Source organism: Lissotriton helveticus, chromosome 8, assembly GCF_964261635.1.
Source record: "Lissotriton helveticus chromosome 8, aLisHel1.1, whole genome shotgun sequence".
NCBI lineage: Eukaryota > Metazoa > Chordata > Amphibia > Caudata > Salamandridae > Lissotriton > Lissotriton helveticus.
In genome coordinates, this window is record NC_136069.1 from 767,390,230 (window position 1) to 767,410,296 (window position 20,067).

At 44.3% G+C, this 20,067-nt stretch overlaps 1 protein-coding gene across 1 annotated transcript in view; it reads left to right on the forward strand.

Moving 5' to 3' along the window:
- Window positions 1-943: 943 nt before the first annotated feature.
- Window positions 944-20,067, forward strand: part of LOC144771768 (uncharacterized) — a 51,257-nt gene continuing 32,133 nt past the window's right edge. Inside the window, exons 1-2 of the mRNA XM_078656064.1 lie at window positions 944-1,499; window positions 3,597-3,672. The gene's annotated coding sequence lies outside the window, so the exon portion shown is untranslated. The remainder of the gene's footprint in view (window positions 1,500-3,596; window positions 3,673-20,067) is intronic.

Here is a 20,067-nt window from a genome sequence, read left to right on the forward strand (position 1 = left end):
TAAGTTTACCTGTCGGGCGGACTGTTATGTTATTTTTGTGGGGGGGGGGGGTGGGTACATTGCTTTGAATCTGTATTTTAAATTGCTTTTTTGACGAAAGCGCTATTGATGTTATGTTCTGGGTGTGCCGCGCTTCTCCGGTAAGCTGTTCCACGACGTGATCAGATAAGCAGCATTTAATTTTTATTAGAAATGCTTTCACTTTGTAAGTTTACCTGTCGGGCGGACTGTTATGTTATTTTTGTGGGGGGGGGGGGTACATTTCTTTGAATCTGTATTTTAAATTGCTTTTTGGACGAAAGTGCTCTTGATGTTATGTTCTGGGTGTGGCGCGCTTCTCCGGTAAGCTGTTCCACGACGCGATCACGTAAGCAGCATTTTAGTTGTAAATGTCTTTTCACTTTGTAAGTTTACGTATTTTCCCGTTTTAGCTCTTAATGTATTTTTTCTGTTTCCTTTGTATGTTCGGCGGTGTCATGTGAGCTGTTATCAGGTAAGGAGCATTTTTATTAGAAATGTGCTTTCACTTTGTAAGTTTACCTGTCGGGCGAGCTGTTATGTTATTTTTGTGGGGGGGGGGCGTACATTTATTTGAATCTGTTTTTTAAATTGCTTTTTTGACGAAAGTGCTTTTGATGTTACGTTCTGGGTGGGTCGCGCTTCTCCGGTAAGCTGTTCCACGACACGATCAGGTAAGCAGCATTTCATTTTGTTTACAAATGTGCTTTTAGTTTGTAAGATTACCTGTCGGGCGGACTGTTATGTTATTTTTGTGGGGGGGTTACATTTCTTTGAATTCATGGGAGCTAATGTTTCTTTTTGGCGCTTTGCCCGTGGTGCAAGTGTCCTCAGGGAAGGCATTTTGTATTCTTTTTTTGTTTAAAAAACTGTAGGGATGAAGATGCACCTCCTTTTCAGGATCGTGTCTCATGGTAACTATGGATGCTGTGTAAAGTCGGGTAAACAATTTTGGTCGATTTCATACTTTAGTGTACTTTTAGGTTTACTTAATACAAATTGCGCATGTTGTGTACTTTCTGTGTAGCAAAAATGTTACATTCTGTAAACTCGTGTTTTTGTTGTACATTTCTACAATTCCACTCAGCAGCACGTTCTTTTTTTTTTCCCCTTTTTTTGCAGACCATAAGGGACATGGCTCCAAATTGTCGGACACCATGCTTTGTTATTCAAGATAGGCTGATGTCGCACATCGCTGCTAACTATTCGAACAAGCGACAACATCCACAGTCCTTTCATTCTTACAGGCAGCCTCCTATCTGCAATTTACATACGGCGAGACAGCAACATCCTCCGCAACATCACACCTACATGCTGTTCTTTAGTACAAAGAGTTGACCGCTTTTGTTATTTAATTAAGTAACTGTTAGTTTTTCTTTTTACAGTATTTAAAGGAGTAAGGCAACCGTCGGATTCATTTCTTGGAGCGAGCCCAGCAGGTATACTTCGAGCCAGCGGACTAAAGCTTTTCTGGGAAAACAGTAAGTAACTTAGTCTTCCTTTAAAAACAACGCCTCTTGCAATAGCGTGTTTCTATTATTTTCGGCTTTTGTTTTACCCTTCTCTTTGCCCTTTCAATACCATTGTGTTAATATGTTGGTTCTTTGCGTACACTTCACTACGAATTATTTCATAATATGTTGTTTCTTAGCGTACACAAAACTAAAAATTAATTAATTTTTAGAAACGTTACTTACGAGCACAAAGTTCTATGCATTTATGTCCGCTTTTGTTTTACCGTCTCTTTGCACATTTTGCTTTTACAGACCATTGTGTTAATATATTTTTTCGTAGCGCAGACTTCACTGAGAATTTATTATTTTTAGCAGGGCTACTTATGTGCACAAAGTTCTAGGCATTTATGTCCGCTTTTGTTTTACCGTCTCCTTGCACATGTTGCTTTTCCAGACCATTGTGTTAATATATTTTTTCGTAGCGCAGACTTCACGGAGAATTAATTATTTTTAGCAGGGCTACTTACGTGCACAAAGTTCTAGGCATTTATGTCCACTTTTGCTTTTCCTTCGCTTTGCTTATGTTTCATTTACAGATCATTGTGTTAAGATGTTGTTTCTTAGCGTATACTTCACTAAGAATTATTTGATAATGTGTTGTTTCTTAGCGTAGACTTCACTAAGAATTATTTCTTTTTTGCAACGTTACTTACGAGCACAAAGTTCAATGCATTTAGGTCCGCTTTTGTTTTACCGTCTCTTTGCACATGTTGCTCTTATAGACCATTGTGTTAATATATTGTATTTTATTTTTAGCAGCGCTACTAACGTGAACAAAGTTATATGCATTTCTGTCGCATTTGTTTTACTTTGTTTGCTCATGTTTGATTTACAGGCCGTTGTGTTTATGTTGTTTCTGAGCTCAGACTTGACTCAAAATTAATTTGTTTTTACTAGCGCTACTTACGTGTAGTGATATAGTACCAATTTATTGCATGTAAGCTTTAGAGAGGCTTCAACATTACACGCACGTCACTACAAAATTAGATACATTGCGCGCCAAATGTAGTTATACATTTGTTTTGAACTTTGCGTGTTTAACCTTCAACATTTACATGCATGTGCACTTTTCGATATCTTTACACACACACATACTAACATGAAGCAGGGAATTAACACAGTGACATCTTGTAAAATCTAAGAGTAGCACAGGAATGTGGCTCCCGCACATTTTCACGATCTCATAGTAACTATTAGTTGCATGTGATATAATATGTTGTTTCTTAGCGTACACTTCACTAAGAATTATTTGATAATGTGTTGTTTCTTAGCGTAGGCTTCACTAAGAATTATTTATTTTTTGGAACGTTACTTGCGAGCACAAAGTTCTATGCATTTATGTCTGCTTTTGTTTTACCGTCTCTTTTTACATGTTGCTTTTATAGACCATTGCGTTAATATATTGTATTTTATTTTTAGCAGCGCTACTAACGTGAACAAAGTTATATGCATTTCTGTCGCATTTGTTTTACTTTGTTTGCTCATGTTTGATTTACAGGCCGTTGTGTTTATGTTGTTTCTGAGCTCAGACTTGACTCAAAATTAATTTGTTTTTACTAGCGCTACTTACGTCTAGTTATATAGTACCAATTTATTGCATGTAAGCTTTAGAGAGTCTTCAACATTACACGCACGTCACTACAAAATTAGATACATTGCGTGCAAAATGTAAGCCATTTGTTTTGACCTTTACGTGTTTTACCTTCACCATTTACATGCATGTGCACTTTTCGATATCTATACACACACACATACTAACTAACGTGAAGCAGGGAATTCGCACAGTGACATCTAGTAAAATCTAAGAGTAGCACAGGAATGTGGCTCCCGCACACTTTCAGTAACTCATATTAACTATTAATTTCATGTGATATAATACAAACTTGGACGCTCCTCACAAGTAAACTCTATGCGCTACTTATGTGCACAGAGTTCTATCCATTTATCTCGACTTCTCCTTTCACTTCTCTTTGATCTGCTTTTCTTTACAGGCCATTGCCTTAATATGATGTTGTTTTGCTTGCGCTTGTTATCTTTTACTAACACTATCATTTATTTACACAGGAGCAAAAAAACGTTAAACCATTTGAGACAGCTGCACCATCACCTACACATCTTAAAACTTTGTTCAGTGAACACGGTACGTTTATAATAACAAATGTTTGTTTACTTTACGCATTCTTCTTTGTATTACTTGCTGTCTGTCCTAGGCATTCTTTACTGCATAATTGCACAAAAACTTTCACTCGTGATGCTAACTTCAAGTATTGTTTGTGAGGGAGGTCTGCACTAGTAAGGTCGCATTTAGAAGGAGAGATTAACCAGCCTAAAGGTAAGGAAAACATGTAACAAACACTTTGTTCTACATTTCTGAGGGAGGTCTGCACTAGTAAGGTCGCATTTAGAAGGAGAGATTAACCAGCCTAAAGGTAAGGAAAACATGTAACAAACACTTTGTTCTACATTTCTCACACTCTTGCCTTCACTCTCCATCTACCTCCACATTTTATCTTCACTCTCTATCCTGCACTCTATCTTTCCTTTTCACACTCTTGCTCCTGCCTGCTCTCCTTTTTTCTTGTCGTCCCTATCCCTTCTGCTTTCTTTCACTCTATTCCTTCTGCCCTCCTTCTTTCTCTCTTCTGCCATCCTTCTCTTCTGCCTTCTTACTCCCTCCTGCCCTCCCTTCTGCCTTCTTACTCCCTCCTGCCCTCCCTTTCCAGCTCTCTTCTGTTTTTTTCCTCCATCTCTCTTGTTCTCTACTTTCTGTTTCAATCTGTTTTCTTTTTGCCCTACCTTTCAATCTCTCTTCCTTTTGACCTCCTTCTATATCTCTCACACTCCTAGCTTCACTCTACATCTACCTCCCCTTTTTCTCCTCACTTTCTATCCTTCACTCTTTCTTTTCTTTTCACGCTCTTGGCCTCCTTCCTGCACTCCTTTCTTCATATCCCCTCCCTTTCAATCTCTCTTCCTTTTGACCTCCCTTTATATTTCTCTCACTCTTGGCTTCACTCTACACCTACCTCCATATTTTCTACTCACTTCCATCCTACACTCTTTCTACCTCATTCCTCTGTCTCTCCTATCTTCACTCTCTCTCAGGCTCTCCTTTAGCCTTTCTACTTTCTTCTCTTTCTTGCCTTCACTCTCCATCTACCCCCCATATTCTCATCACTCTCTATCCTGCACTGCTTACCTATTTTTTCACTCTCTCTTGCTCCTGCCCGCTTTACTGCTCCTTCTTTTTTGTTCTTCTTATCCCTTAGGCCTTGGCTCGCACTATTTCCTCTGCCCTCCCTCTTGCTCTCTCTTCTGCCATCTATATCTCTTCTTCCGCCCTCCCTTTCCACCTCTCTTATGATCTTTCACCTTCTTATCCTCCATCTCTCTCTTGTTATCTCTTCTTACTGTTTCAATCTCTCTTCCTTTTGCCCTTCCTCTACATCTCTCACACTCCTGCTATCCTGCACTCTCTTCATTTTGACCTCTTCCTCAATCTCTTATTTCTCTCTCCTTGGTTTCAATGTCTCTTCCTTTCGCCCTCCCTCTACATCTCTCACACTCCTGCCTTTCACTCCATCTACATCCACATTTTCTACTCACTTTCTATCCCGCACTCCTTATCTTTTCTTTTCACACTCTCACGCTTCTGCCCTCCTTCCTGCTCTATTCTTTCCTGCCCTCTCTATCTCTTCTGCCTTCACTCACTCTATTACCTCTGCCCTTCTCTCTTCTGTTATCTCTCTTCTGCCTTTTTAGTCTCTACTGCCCGCCCTTTCCATCTCTTTCACCTTCTTGTCCTCCATCTCCCTCCTCCTCTAGCCCTCCTTCCCCTTTCCGCCCTCCCTCTCTTACCTGCTGCACTCTCCTTTCTGCCATTCTCACACTTTCCTATTTGCCCTCATGCCCGACAGGTAAACTTACAAAGTGAAAGCACATTTGTAAACAAAATGCTCCTTACCTGATTGCTTCTGCACAGGTCCATGTGTAAAGGGCAAGTGAAGAGAATGCATGAGTAAAGAGGGTGTGTGCAGAGAAAGTGTTTTGCAGAGAAAGCAAGTTCAAAGAGATTAAGTGCAAATACTGCATGTATAGAGGCTATACGTTGCCAAGTGTTAATAATAAGAAAGTGAGTGCAGGTGAAAAATCTGCTAACTGCAATGGTGTTGCTTACATGAGGCACTGTCAACTTGTACACAACTTTTATTTCCTTTTTTCTGTCTACATTACGATACTAATACCTTTGTCTCTCTCCCTTCTATCCTCTTTCTTGCCCTACATCCCTCCTTCTCACTCCCTCCCCCTCTACCACTGTCTCCCTTTCCACCTCTCTTTTCCATTATTATCCTCAATCTCTCTTTTTTCTCTCCTTTGTTTCAATCCCTCTTCCTTTTGTCCTCTCTACATCTCTCACACCCCTGCCTTACACACTCCATCCCCATTTTTTTCCTCACTCTTTATCCTGCACTCCTTATGTTTTCTTTCCACACTCTCTCGCTCCTGTCTTCCTTCCTGCTCTATTCTTTCCTGGCCTCTCTATTACATCTGCCCTCCTTCTTGCTCTCTCTTCGGTTATCCCTCTCTTCTGCCTTCTTAGTCTCTACTGCCCTCCCTTTCCACCTCTCTTCTGCTTTCACCTTCTTGTCTTCCATCTCTTTCTCCTCTAGTCCTCCTTCCCGCACTCCCTCTTAACAGCCACCCTCTCCTTTCTGCCTTTCTCACACCCTCCTACCTTCCCTCATGCCCTCACACTCCTTTATGCCCTTACACTCTCTTCTGCCTCTATTCCTTCCTGCGCTCCCTCTCTATTCTGCACTCGCTTCCTTTTGATCTTCTTTCTTACTCCTGTCCTCTTTCATGCCTTCCCTTTTCTTTCTGCCCTCTCTTCTTCCATTTTTTTCTGCCCTCCCACTACTTCTTGCACTTTCGCATTCCTACACTACCTCTGTATCCTGTCCTCTCCTCTTTGCATATGCCCTCTCAACATGCGCTATCACTGCACACAGCCTCTCTACACACGGCCTCTCTGCACATGCCTCTCTCCATATGATCTCTCTGCACAGGTCCATGTGTAGAGAGGGCAAGTGAAGAGAAGGCATGAGTAAAGAGGGCGTGTGCAGAGAGGGTGTTTTCCGGACAGGCCAAGTACAGAGAGATCACGTGCAAATAGTGCATGTTTGAAAGGGCATGTGTAGAGGCTATAAGTTGACTAGTGCTTATGATGAGAAAGTGAGTGCAGGTAACAACAAATGTGCAAACTCCAATGGTGTTCCTTATGTGATGAGAACAAATCTGCAAACTCCAATGGTGTTGCTTTCCTGAGGCACTGTCAACTTTTTCACACTTTTTTTTCCTCTTTTAGTCTACATTACTACACTAATACCTGCCCCCTCTCTCCCTTCTACCCTCTCTCTTTCTTGTCCTACATCCTTCCTTCTCACTCACTCCCTATCCCCCCTCTCCCACTCTGTCTCCCTTTCCACCTCTTTTTTCCATTATTATCCTCAATCTCTTTTTTCTCTCCTTTGTTTCAATACCTCTTCCTTTTGTCCTCTCTCTACATCTCTCACACCCCTGCCTTACACTCTCCATCCCCATTATTTTCCTCACTCTTTATCCTGCACTCCTTATGTTTTCTTTCCACACTCTCTCGCTCCTGTCTTCCTTCCTGCTCTATTCTTTCCTGGCCTCTCTATCCCTTTTGCCTTTTCTCACTCTATTACATCTGCCCTCCTTCTTGCTCTCTCTTCGGTTATCCCTCTCTTCTGCCTTCTTAGTCTCTACTGCCCTCCCTTTCCACCTCTCTTCTGCTTTCACCTTCTTGTCTTCCATCTCTTTCTCCTCCTCTAGTCCTCCTTCCCGCACTCCCTCTTAACAGCCGCCCTCTCCTTTCTGCCTTTCTCACACCCTACTACCTTCCCTCATGCCCTCACACTCCTTTATGCCCTTACACTCTCTTCTGCCTCTATTCCTTCCTGCCCTCCCTCTCTATTCTGCACTCGCTTCCTTTTGATCTTTCTTCTTTCTTACTCCTGTCCTCTTTCATGCCTTCCCTTTTTTTTCTGCCCTCTCTTCTTCTTCCATTTTTTTCTGCCCTCCCACTACTTCTTGCACTTTCTCATTCCTACACTACCTCTGTATCCTGTCCTCTCCTCTTTGCATATGCCCTCTCAACATGCGCTATCACTGCACACAGCCTCTCTACACACGGCCTCTCTGCACATGCCTCTCTCCATATGATCTCTCTGCACAGGTCCATGTGTAGAGAGGGCAAGTGAAGAGAAGGCATGAGTAAAGAGGGCGTGTGCAGAGAGGGTGTTTTCCGGACAGGCCAAGTACAGAGAGATCACGTGCAAATAGTGCATGTTTGAAAGGGCATGTGTAGAGGCTATAAGTTGACTAGTGCTTATGATGAGAAAGTGAGTGCAGGTAACAACAAATGTGCAAACTCCAATGGTGTTCCTTATGTGATGAGAACAAATCTGCAAACTCCAATGGTGTTGCTTTCCTGAGGCACTGTCAACTTTTTCACACTTTTTTTTCCTCTTTCTGTCTACATTACTACACTAATACCTGCTCCCTTCTACCCTCTCTTTCTTGTCCTACATCCTTCCTTCTCACTCACTCCCTTTCCCCCCTCTCCCACTCTGTCTCCCTTTCCACCTCTTTTTTCCATTATTATCCTCAATCTCTTTTTTCTCTCCTTTGTTTCAATCCCTCTTCCTTTTGTCCTCTCTCTACATCTCTCACACCCCTGCCTTACACTCTCCATCCCCATTTTTTTCCTCACTCTTTATCCTGCACTCCTTATGTTTTCTTTCCACACTCTCTCGCTCCTGTCTTCCTTCCTGCTCTATTCTTTCCTGGCCCCTCTATACCTTTTGCCTTTTCTTACTCTATTACATCTGCGGGAGGGGGCGGGAGAGGACACGGACGGCGGGAAACATGCACAGGACAGCGAGGGGGGGGCGGAAAGGCACACGGAGGGTGCGGGAATGGACAGCGCATCTGAAATCACTTTCAGTGAAACGGGAAAAAACGTAACTCCGCCCAGGGAGAAAATCTCAGGAACGCCCCCGAATATGGTCCGGCCTTGATGGACAGATCCGGCACTCAATGGCTAGCCTCCATTTATGGAGCTAGCCAATGAGAGCCGGGGGACGTTCCCGAAGTCCTTATTGTCAACAAAGGATTTCCTACGGAGTAAACAGAAAAAATACATTAAGAGCTAAAACTGGAAAATACGTAAACTTACAAAGTGAAAACACATTTACAAAAAAAAAATGCTCCTTACCTGATCGCGTCGTGCAACAGCTTACCGGAGAACGCGCCCCACCCAGAACATAACATCAATAGCGCTTTCGTCAAAAAAGCAATTTAAAATACAGATTCAAAGGAATGTACCCACCCCCCCCACAAAAATAACATAACAGTCCGCCCGACAGGTAAACTTACAAAGAGAGAGCATTTCTAATAAAAATTAAATGCTGCTTACCTGATTGCTTCTGCACAGGCCCATGTGTAAAGGGCAAGTGAAGAGAATGAATGCATGAGTAAAGAGGGTGTGTGCAGAGATGCTGTTTTGCAGAGAAAGTGTTTTGCAGAGAAAGCAAGTACAAAGAGATCAAGTGCAAATACTGCATGTTTAAGAGGCCATGTATAGAGGCTATACGTTGACAAGTGTTAATAAGAAAGTGAGTGCAGGTGACAAATCTGCAAACTGCAATGGTGTTGCTTACGTGAGGCACTGTCAACTTGTACACAACTTTGCTTTCCTTTTTTCAGTCTACATTACGATACTAATACCTTTGTCTCTCTCCCTTCTATCCTCTTTCTTGTCCTACATCCCTCCTTCTCACTCCCTCCCCCTCTCCCACTCTGTCTCCCTTTCCACCTCTCTTTTCCATTATTATCCTCAATCTCTCTTTTTTCTCTCCTTTGTTTCAATCCCTCTTCCTTTTGTCCTCTCTCTACATCTCTCACACCCCTGCCTTACACTCTCCAACCCCATTTTTTTCCTCACTCTTTATCCTGCACTCCTTATGTTTTCTTTCCACACTCTCTCGCTCCTGTCTTCCTTCCTGCTCTATTCTTTCCTGGCCTCTCTATCCCTTTTGCCTTTTCTCACTCTATTACATCTGCCCTCCTTCTTGCTCTCTCTTCGGTTATCCCTCTCTTCTGCCTTCTTAGTCTCTACTGCCCTCCCTTTCCACCTCTCTTCTGCTTTCACCTTCTTGTCATCCATCTCTTTCTCCTCCTCTAGTCCTCCTTCCCGCACTCCCTCTTAACAGCCGCCCTCTCCTTTCTGCCTTTCTCACACCCTCCTACCTTCCCTCATGCCCTCACTCCTTCATGCCCTCGCACTACTTCTTGCACTTTCTCATTCCTACACTACCTCTGTATCCTGTCCTCTCCTCTTTGCATATGCCCTCTCAACATGCGCTATCACTGCACACAGCCTCTCTACACACGGCCTCTCTGCACATGCCTCTCTCCATATGATCTCTCTGCACAGGTCCATGTGTAGAGAGGAAAAGTGAAGAGAAGGCATGAGTAAAGAGGGCGTGTGAAGAGAGGGTGTTTTCCGGGCAGGGCAAGTACAGAGAGATCAAGTGCAAATAGTGCATGTTTGAAAGGGCATGTGTAGAGGCTATAAGTTGACCAGTGCTTATGATGAGAAAGTGAGTGCAGGTGACAACAAATCTGCAAACTCCAAGGGTGTTCCTTATGTGATGAGAACAAATCTGCAAACTCCAATGGTGTTGCTTTCCTGAGGCACTGTCAACTTTTTCACACTTTTTTTTCCTCTTTCTTTCTACATTACTACACTAATACCTGCCCCCTCTCTCCCTTCTACACTCTCTCTTTCTTGTCCTACATCCTTCCTTCTCACTCACTCCTTTTCTCCTCTCTCCCTTTCAACCTCTCTTCTGCTCTCTTTGACTTTATTGTCCTCAATCTCTTTTCTCTCTCTCCTTTGTTTCAATCTCACTTCCTTTCGCCCTCCCTCTACATCTCTCACACTCCTGCCTTTCACTCTCCATCTACATCCACATTTTCTACTCACTTTCTATCCCGCACTACTTATCTTTTCTTTCAACACTCTCTCGCTTCTGCCCTCCTTCCTGCTCTATTCTTTCCTGCCCTCCCTATCTCTTCTGCCTTCTCTCACTCTATTACCTCTGACCTTCTCTCTTCTGTTATCTCTCTCTTCTGCCTTTTTAGTCTTTACTGCCCGCCCTTTCCTTCTCTTTCACCTTCTTGTCCTCCATCTCTCTCTCTCCTCCTCTAGCCCTCCTTCTCCTTTCCGCACTCCCTCTCTTACATGCCGCCCTCTCCTTTCTGCCATTCTCACACTTTCCTATCTTCCCTCATGCCGACAGGTAAACTTACAAAGTGAAAGCACATTTGTAAACAAAATGCTCCTTACCTGATTGCTTCTGCACAGGTCCATGTGTAAAGGGCAAGTGAAGAGAATGCATGAGTAAAGAGGGTGTGTGCAGAGAAAGTGTTTTGCAGAGAAAGCAAGTTCAAAGAGATTAAGTGCAAATACTGCATGTATAGAGGCTATACGTTGCCAAGTGTTAATAATAAGAAAGTGAGTGCAGGTGAAAAATCTGCAAACTGCAATGGTGTTGCTTACGTGAGGCACTGTCAACTTGTACACAACTTTTCTTTCCTTTTTTCATTCTACATTACGATACTAATACCTTTGTCTCTCTCCCTTCTATCCTCTTTCTTGCCCTACATCCCTCCTTCTCACTCCCTCCCCCTCTCCCACTCTGTCTCCCTTTCCACCTCTCTTTTACATTATTATCCTCAATCTCTCTTTTTTCTCTCCTTTGTTTCAATCCCTCTTCCTTTTGTCCTCTCTCTACATCTCTCACACCCCTGCCTTACACTCTCCAACCCCATTTTTTTCCTCACTCTTTATCCTCCACTCCTTATGTATTCTTTCCAAACTCTCTCGCTCCTGTCTTCCTTCCTGCTCTATTCTTTCCTGGCCTCTCTATCCCTTTTGCCTTTTCTCACTCTATTACATCTGCCCTCCTTCTTGCTCTCTCTTCGGTTATCCCTCTCTTCTGCCTTCTTAGTCTCTACTGCCCTCCCTTTCCACCTCTCTTCTGCTTTCACCTTCTTGTCTTCCATCTCTTTCTCCTCCTCTAGTCCTCCTTCCCGCACTCCCTCTTAACAGCCGCCCTCTCCTTTCTGCCTTTCTCACACCCTACTACCTTCCCTCATGCCCTCACACTCCTTTATGCCCTTACACTCTCTTCTGCCTCTATTCCTTCCTGCCCTCCCTCTCTATTCTGCACTCGCTTCCTTTTGATCTTTCTTCTTTCTTACTCCTGTCCTCTTTCATGCCTTCCCTTTTCTTTCTGCCCTCTCTTCTTCTTCCATTTTTTTCTGCCCTCCCACTACTTCTTGCACTTTCTCATTCCTACACTACCTCTGTATCCTGTCCTCTCCTCTTTGCATATGCCCTCTCAACATGCGCTATCACTGCACACAGCCTCTCTACACACGGCCTCTCTTCACATGCCTCTCTCCATATGATCTCTCTGCACAGGTCCATGTGTAGAGAGGGCAAGTGAAGAGAAGGCATGAGTAAAGAGGGCGTGTGCAGAGAGGGTGTTTTCCGGACAGGCCAAGTACAGAGATCACGTGCAAATAGTGCATGTTTGAAAGGGCATGTGTAGAGGCTATAAGTTGACTAGTGCTTATGATGAGAAAGTGAGTGCAGGTAACAACAAATGTGCAAACTCCAATGGTGTTCCTTATGTGATGAGAACAAATCTGCAAACTCGAATGGTGTTGCTTTCCTGAGGCACTGTCAACTTTTTCACACTTTTTTTTCCTCTTTCTGTCTACATTACTACACTAATACCTGCTCCCTTCTACCCTCTCTTTCTTGTCCTACATCCTTCCTTCTCACTCACTCCCTTTCCCCCCTCTCCCACTCTGTCTCCCTTTCCACCTCTTTTTTCCATTATTATCCTCAATCTCTTTTTTCTCTCCTTTGTTTCAATCCCTCTTCCTTTTGTCCTCTCTCTACATCTCTCACACCCCTGCCTTACACTCTCCATCCCCATTTTTTTCCTCACTCTTTATCCTGCACTCCTTATGTTTTCTTTCCACACTCTCTCGCTCCTGTCTTCCTTCCTGCTCTATTCTTTCCTGGCCCCTCTATACCTTTTGCCTTTTCTTACTCTATTACATCTGCGGGAGGGGCGGGAGAGGACACGGACGGCGGGAAACGTGCACAGGACAGCGAGGGGGGGCGGAAAGGCACACGGAGGGTGCGGGAATGGACAGCGCATCTGAAATCACTTTCAGTGAAACGGGAGGGAACGGGAAAAAAATTAACTCCGCCCAGGGAAAAAATCTCAGGAACGCCCCCGAATATGGTCCGGCCTTGATGGACAGATCCGGCACTCAATGGCTAGCCTCCATTTATGGAGCTAGCCAATGAGAGCCGGGGGACGTTCCCGAAGTCCTTATTGTCAACAAAGGATTTCCTATGGAGTAAACAGAAAAAATACATTAAGAGCTAAAACTGGAAAATACGTAAACTTACAAAGTGAAAACACATTTACAAAAAAAAAATGCTCCTTACCTGATCGCGTCGTGGAACAGCTTACCGGAGAAGCGCACCCCACCTACAACGTAACAGCAATAGCGCTTTCGTCAAAAAAGCAATTTAAAATACAGATTCCAAGAAATGTACCCCCCCCCCACAAAAATAACATAACAGTCCGCCCGACAGGTAAACTTACAAAGTGAAAGCATTTCTAATAAAAATTAAATGCTGCTTACCTGATTGCTTCTGCACAGGCCCATGTGTAAAGGGCAAGTGAAGAGAATGAATGCATGAGTAAAGAGGGTGTGTGCAGAGATGCTGTTTTGCAGAGAAAGTGTTTTGCAGAGAAAGCAAGTACAAAGAGATCAAGTGCAAATACTGCATGTTTAAGAGGCCATGTATAGAGGCTATAAGTTGACAAGTGTTAATAAGAAAGTGAGTGCAGGTGAAAAATATGCAAACTGCAATAGTGTTGCTTACGTGAGGCACTGTCAACTTGTACACAACTTTGCTTTCCTTTTTTCAGTCTACATTACGATACTAATACCTTTGTCTCTCTCCCTTCTATCCTCTTTCTTGTCCTACATCCCTCCTTCTCACTCCCTCCCCCTCTCCCACTCTGTCTCCCTTTCCACCTCTCTTTTCCATTATTATCCTCAATCTCTCTTTTTTTCTCCTTTGTTTCAATCCCTCTTCCTTTTGTCCTCTCTCTACATCTCTCACACCCCTGCCTTACACTCTCCAACCCCATTTTTTCCTCACTCTTTATCCTGCACTCCTTATGTTTTCTTTCCACACTCTCTCGCTCCTGTCTTCCTTCCTGCTCTATTCTTTCCTGGCCTCTCTATCCCTTTTGCCTTTTCTCACTCTATTACATCTGCCCTCCTTCTTGCTCTCTCTTCGGTTATCCCTCTCTTCTGCCTTCTTAGTCTCTACTGCCCTCCCTTTCCACCTCTCTTCTGCTTTCACCTTCTTGTCATCCATCTCTTTCTCCTCCTCTAGTCCTCCTTCCCGCACTCCCTCTTAACAGCCGCCCTCTCCTTTCTGCCTTTCTCACACCCTCCTACCTTCCCTCATGCCCTCACTCCTTCATGCCCTCGCACTACTTCTTGCACTTTCTCATTCCTACACTACCTCTGTATCCTGTCCTCTCCTCTTTGCATATGCCCTCTCAACATGCGCTATCACTGCACACAGCCTCTCTACACACGGCCTCTCTGCACATGCCTCTCTCCATATGATCTCTCTGCACAGGTCCATGTGTAGAGAGGAAAAGTGAAGAGAAGGCATGAGTAAAGAGGGCGTGTGCAGAGAGGGTGTTTTCCGGGCAGGGCAAGTACAGAGAGATCAAGTGCAAATAGTGCATGTTTGAAAGCGCATGTGTAGAGGCTATAAGTTGACCAGTGCTTATGATGAGAAAGTGAGTGCAGGTGACAACAAATCTGCAAACTCCAAGGGTGTTCCTTATGTGATGAGAACAAATCTGCAAACTCCAATGGTGTTGCTTTCCTGAGGCACTGTCAACTTTTTCACACTTTTTTTTCCTCTTTCTGTCTACATTACTACACTAATACCTGCCCCCTCTCTCCCTTCTACACTCTCTCTTTCTTGTCCTACATCCTTCCTTCTCACTCACTCCTTTTCTCCTCTCTCCCTTTCAACCTCTCTTCTGCTCTCTTTGACTTTATTGTCCTCAATCTCTTTTCTCTCTCTCCTTTGTTTCAATCTCACTTCCTTTCGCCCTCCCTCTACATCTCTCACACTCCTGCCTTTCACTCTCCATCTACATCCACATTTTCTACTCACTTTCTATCCCGCACTACTTATCTTTTCTTTCAACACTCTCTCGCTTCTGCCCTCCTTCCTGCTCTATTCTTTCCTGCCCTCCCTATCTCTTCTGCCTTCTCTCACTCTATTACCTCTGACCTTCTCTCTTCTGTTATCTCTCTCTTCTGCCTTTTTAGTCTCTACTGCCCGCCCTTTCCTTCTCTTTCACCTTCTTGTCCTCCATCTCTCTCTCTCCTCCTCTAGCCCTCCTTCTCCTTTCCGCCCTCCCTCTCTTACATGCCGCCCTCTCCTTTCTGCCATTCTCACACTTTCCTATCTTCCCTCATGCCCGACATGTAAACTTACAAAGTGAAAGCACATTTGTAAACAAAATGCTCCTTACCTGATTGCTTCTGCACAGGTCCATGTGTAAAGGGCAAGTGAAGAGAATGCATGAGTAAAGAGGGTGTGTGCAGAGAAAGTGTTTTGCAGAGAAAGCAAGTTCAAAGAGATTAAGTGCAAATACTGCATGTATAGAGGCTATACGTTGCCAAGTGTTAATAATAAGAAAGTGAGTGCAGGTGAAAAATCTGCAAACTGCAATGGTGTTGCTTACGTGAGGCTCTGTCAACTTGTACACAACTTTTCTTTCATTTTTTCTGTCTACATTACGATACTAATACCTTTGTCTCTCTCCCTTCTATCCTCTTTCTTGCCCTACATCCCTTCTTCTCACTCCCTCCCCCTCTCCCACTCTGTCTCCCTTTCCACCTCTCTTTTCCATTATTATCCTCAATCTCTCTTTTTTCTCTCCTTTGTTTCAATCCCTCTTCCTTTTGTCCTCTCTCTACATCTCTCACACCCCTGCCTTACACTCTCCAACCCCATTTTCTTCCTCACTCTTTATCCTCCACTCCTTATGTTTTCTTTCCACACTCTCTCGCTCCTGTCTTCCTTCCTGCTCTATTCTTTCCTGGCCTCTCTATCCCTTTTGCCTTTTCTCACTCTTACATCTGCCCTCCTTCTTGCTCTCTCTTCCGTTATCCCTCTCTTCTGCCTTCTTAGTCTCTACTGCCCGCCCTTTCCACCTCTCTTCTGCTTTCACCTTCTTGTCTTCCATCTCTTTCTCCTCCTCTAGTCCTCCTTCCCGCACTCCCTCTTAACAGCCGCCCTCTCCTTTCTGCCTTTCTCACACCCTCCTACCTTCCCTCATGCCCTCACACTCCTTCATGCCCTCCCACTACTTCTTGCACTTTCTCATTCCTACACTACCTCTGTATCCTGTCCTCTCCTCTTTGCATATGCCCTCTCAACATGCGCTATCACTGCACACAGCCTCTCTACACACGGCCTCTCTGCACATGCCTCTCTCCATATGATCTCTCTGCACAGGTCCATGTGTAGAGAGGAAAAGTGAAGAGAAGGCATGAGTAAAGAGGGCGTGTGCAGAGAGGGTGTTTTCCGGGCAGGGCAAGTACAGAGAGATCAAGTGCAAATAGTGCATGTTTGAAAGGGCATGTGTAGAGGCTATAAGTTGACCAGTGCTTATGATGAGAAAGTGAGTGCAGGTGACAACAAATGTGCAAACTCCAATGGTGTTCCTTATGTGATGAGAACAAATCTGCAAACTCCAATGGTGTTCCTTATGTGATGAGAACAAATCTGCAAACTCCAATGGTGTTGCTTTCCTGAGGCACTGTCAACTTTTTCCAACATTTTTTTCCTCTTTCTGTCTACATTACTACACTAATACCTGCCCCCTCTCTCCCTTCTACACTCTCTCTTTCTTGTCCTACATCCTTCCTTCTCACTCACTCCTTTTCCCCTCTCTTCCACTCTCTCCCTTTCAACTTCTCTTCTGCTCTTTTTGACTTTATTGTCCTCAATCTCTTTTCTCTCTCTCCTTTGTTTCAATCTCACTTCCTTTCGCCCTCCCTCTACATCTCTCACACTCCTGCCTTTCACTCTCCATCTACATCCACATTTTCTACTCACTTTCTATCCCGCACTCCTTATCTTTTCTTTCAACACTCTCTCGCTTCTGCCCTCCTTCCTGCTCTATTCTTTCCTGCCCTCCCTATCTCTTCTGCCTTCTCTCACTCTATTACCTCTGACCTTCTCTCTTTTGTTATCTCTCTCTTCTGCCTTTTTCGTCTCTACTGCCCGCCCTTTCCTTCTCTTTCACCTTCTTGTCCTCCATCTCTCTCTCTCCTCCTCTAGCCCTCCTTCTCCTTTCCGCACTCCCTCTCTTACATGCCGCCCTCTCCTTTCTGCCGTTCTCACACTTTCCTATCTTCCCTCATGCCCGACAGGTAAACTTACAAAGTGAAAGCACATTTGTAAACAAAATGCTCCTTACCTGATTGCTTCTGCACAGGTCCATGTGTAAAGGGCAAGTGAAGAGAATGCATGAGTAAAGAGGGTGTCTGCAGAGAAAGTGTTTTGCAGAGAAAGCAAGTTCAAAGAGATTAAGTGCAAATACTGCATGTATAGAGGCTATACGTTGCCAAGTGTTAATAATAAGAAAGTGAGTGCAGGGGAAAAATCTGCAAACTGCAATGGTGTTGCTTACGTGAGGCACTGTCAACTTGTACACAACTTTTCTTTCCTTTTTTCTGTCTACATTACGATACTAATACCTTTGTCTCTCTCCCTTCTATCCTCTTTCTTGCCCTACATCCCTTCTTCTCACTCCCTCCCCCTCTCCCACTCTGTCTCCCTTTCCACCTCTCTTTTCCATTATTATCCTCAATCTCTCTTTTTTCTCTCCTTTGTTTCAATCCCTCTTCCTTTTGTCCTCTCTCTACATCTCTCACACCCCTGCCTTACACTCTCCAACCCCATTTTTTTCCTCACTCTTTATCCTGCACTCCTTATGTTTTCTTTCCACACTCTCTCACTCCTGTCTTCCTTCCTGCTCTATTCTTTCCTGGCCTCTCTATCCCTTTTGCCTTTTCTCTATTACATCTGCCCTCCTTCTTGCTCTCTCTTCGGTTATCCCTCTCTTCTGCCTTCTTAGTCTCTACTGCCCTCCCTTTCCACCTCTCTTCTGCTTTCACCTTCTTGTCTTCCATCTCTTTCTCCTCCTCTAGTCCTCCTTCCCGCACTCCCTCTTAACAGCCGCCCTCTCCTTTCTGCCTTTCTCACACCCTCCTACCTTCCCTCATGCCCTCACTCCTTCATGCCCTCCCACTACTTCTTGCACTTTCTCATTCCTACACTACCTCTGTATCCTGTCCTCTCCTCTTTGCATATGCCCTCTCAACATGCGCTATCACTGCACACAGCCTCTCTACACACGGCCTCTCTGCACATGCCTCTCTCCATATGATCTCTCTGCACAGGTCCATGTGTAGAGAGGAAAAGTGAAGAGAAGGCATGAGTAAAGAGGGCGTGTGCAGAGAGGGTGTTTTCCGGGCAGGGCAAGTACAGAGAGATCAAGTGCAAATAGTGCATGTTTGAAAGGGCATGTGTAGAGGCTATAAGTTGACCAGTGCTTATGATGAGAAAGTGAGTGCAGGTGACAACAAATCTGCAAACTCCAAGGGTGTTCCTTATGTGATGAGAACAAATCTGCAAACTCCAATGGTGTTGCTTTCCTGAGGCACTGTCAACTTTTTCACACCTTTTTTGCCTCTTTCTGTCTACATTACTACACTAATACCTGCCCCCTCTCTCCCTTCTACACTCTCTCTTTCTTGTCCTACATCCTTCCTTCTCACTCACTCCTTTTCTCCTCTCTCCCTTTCAACCTCTCTTTTGCTCTCTTTGACTTTATTGTCCTCAATCTCTTTTCTCTCTCTCCTTTGTTTCAATCTCTCTTCCTTTCGCCCTCCCTCTACATCTCTCACACTCCTGCCTTTCACTCTCCATCTACACCCACATTTTCTACTCACTTTCTATCCCGCACTCCTTCTTTTCTTTCAACACTCTCTCGCTTCTGCCCTCCTTCCTGCTCTATTCTTTCCTGCCCTCCCTATCTCTTCTGCCTTCTCTCACTCTATTACCTCTGACCTTCTCTCTTCTGTTATCTCTCTCTTCTGCCTTTTTAGTCTCTACTGCCCGCCCTTTCCTTCTCTTTCACCTTCTTGTCCTCCATCTCTCTCTCTCCTCCTCTAGCCCTCCTTCTCCTTTCCGCACTCCCTCTCTTACATGCCGCCCTCTCCTTTCTGCCATTCTCACACTTTCCTACCTTCCCTCATGCCCGACAGGTAAAATTACAAAGTGAAAGATCATTTGTAAACAAAATGCTCCTTACCTGATTGCTTCTGCACAGGTCCATGTGTAAAGGGCAAGTGAAGAGAATGCATGAGTAAAGAGGGTGTGTGCAGAGAAAGTGTTTTGCAGAGAAAGCAAGTTCAAAGAGATTAAGTGCAAATACTGCATGTATAGAGGCTATACGTTGCCAAGTGTTAATAATAAGAAAGTGAGTGCAGGTGAAAAATCTGCAAACTGCAATGGTGTTGCTTACGTGAGGCACTGTCAACTTGTACACAACTTTTATTTCCTTTTTTTCTGTCTACATTACGATACTAATACCTTTAGCTCTCTCCCTTCTATCCTCTTTCTTGCCCTACATCCCTCCTTCTCACTCCCTCCCCCCTCTCCCACTCTGTCTCCCTTTCCGCCTCTCTTTTCCATTATTATCCTCAATCTCTCTTTTTTAGCTCCTTTGTTTCAATCCCTCTTCCTTTTGTCCTTTCTCTACATTTCTCACACCCCTGCCTTACACTCTCCATCCCCATTTTTTTCCTCACTCTTTATCCTGCACTCCTTATGTTTTCTTTCCACACTCTCTCGCTCCTGTCTTCCTTCCTGCTCTATTCTTTCCTGGCCTCTCTATCCCTTTTGCCTTTTCTCACTCTATTACATCTGCCCTCCTTCTTGCTCTCTCTTCGGTTATCCCTCTCTTCTGCCTTCTTAGTCTCTACTGCCCTCCCTTTCCACCTCTCTTCTGCTTTCACCTTCTTGTCTTCCATCTCTTTCTCCTCCTCTAGTCCTCCTTCCTGCACTCCCTCTTAACAGCCGCCCACACTCCTTCATGCCCTTACACTCTCTTCTGCCTCTATTCCTTCCTGCCCTCCCTCTCTATCCTGCACTCGCTTCCTTTTGATCTTTCTTCTTTCTTACTCCTGTCCTCTTTCATGCCTTCCCTTTTTGCCCTCTTCTTCCATTTTTTGCAGC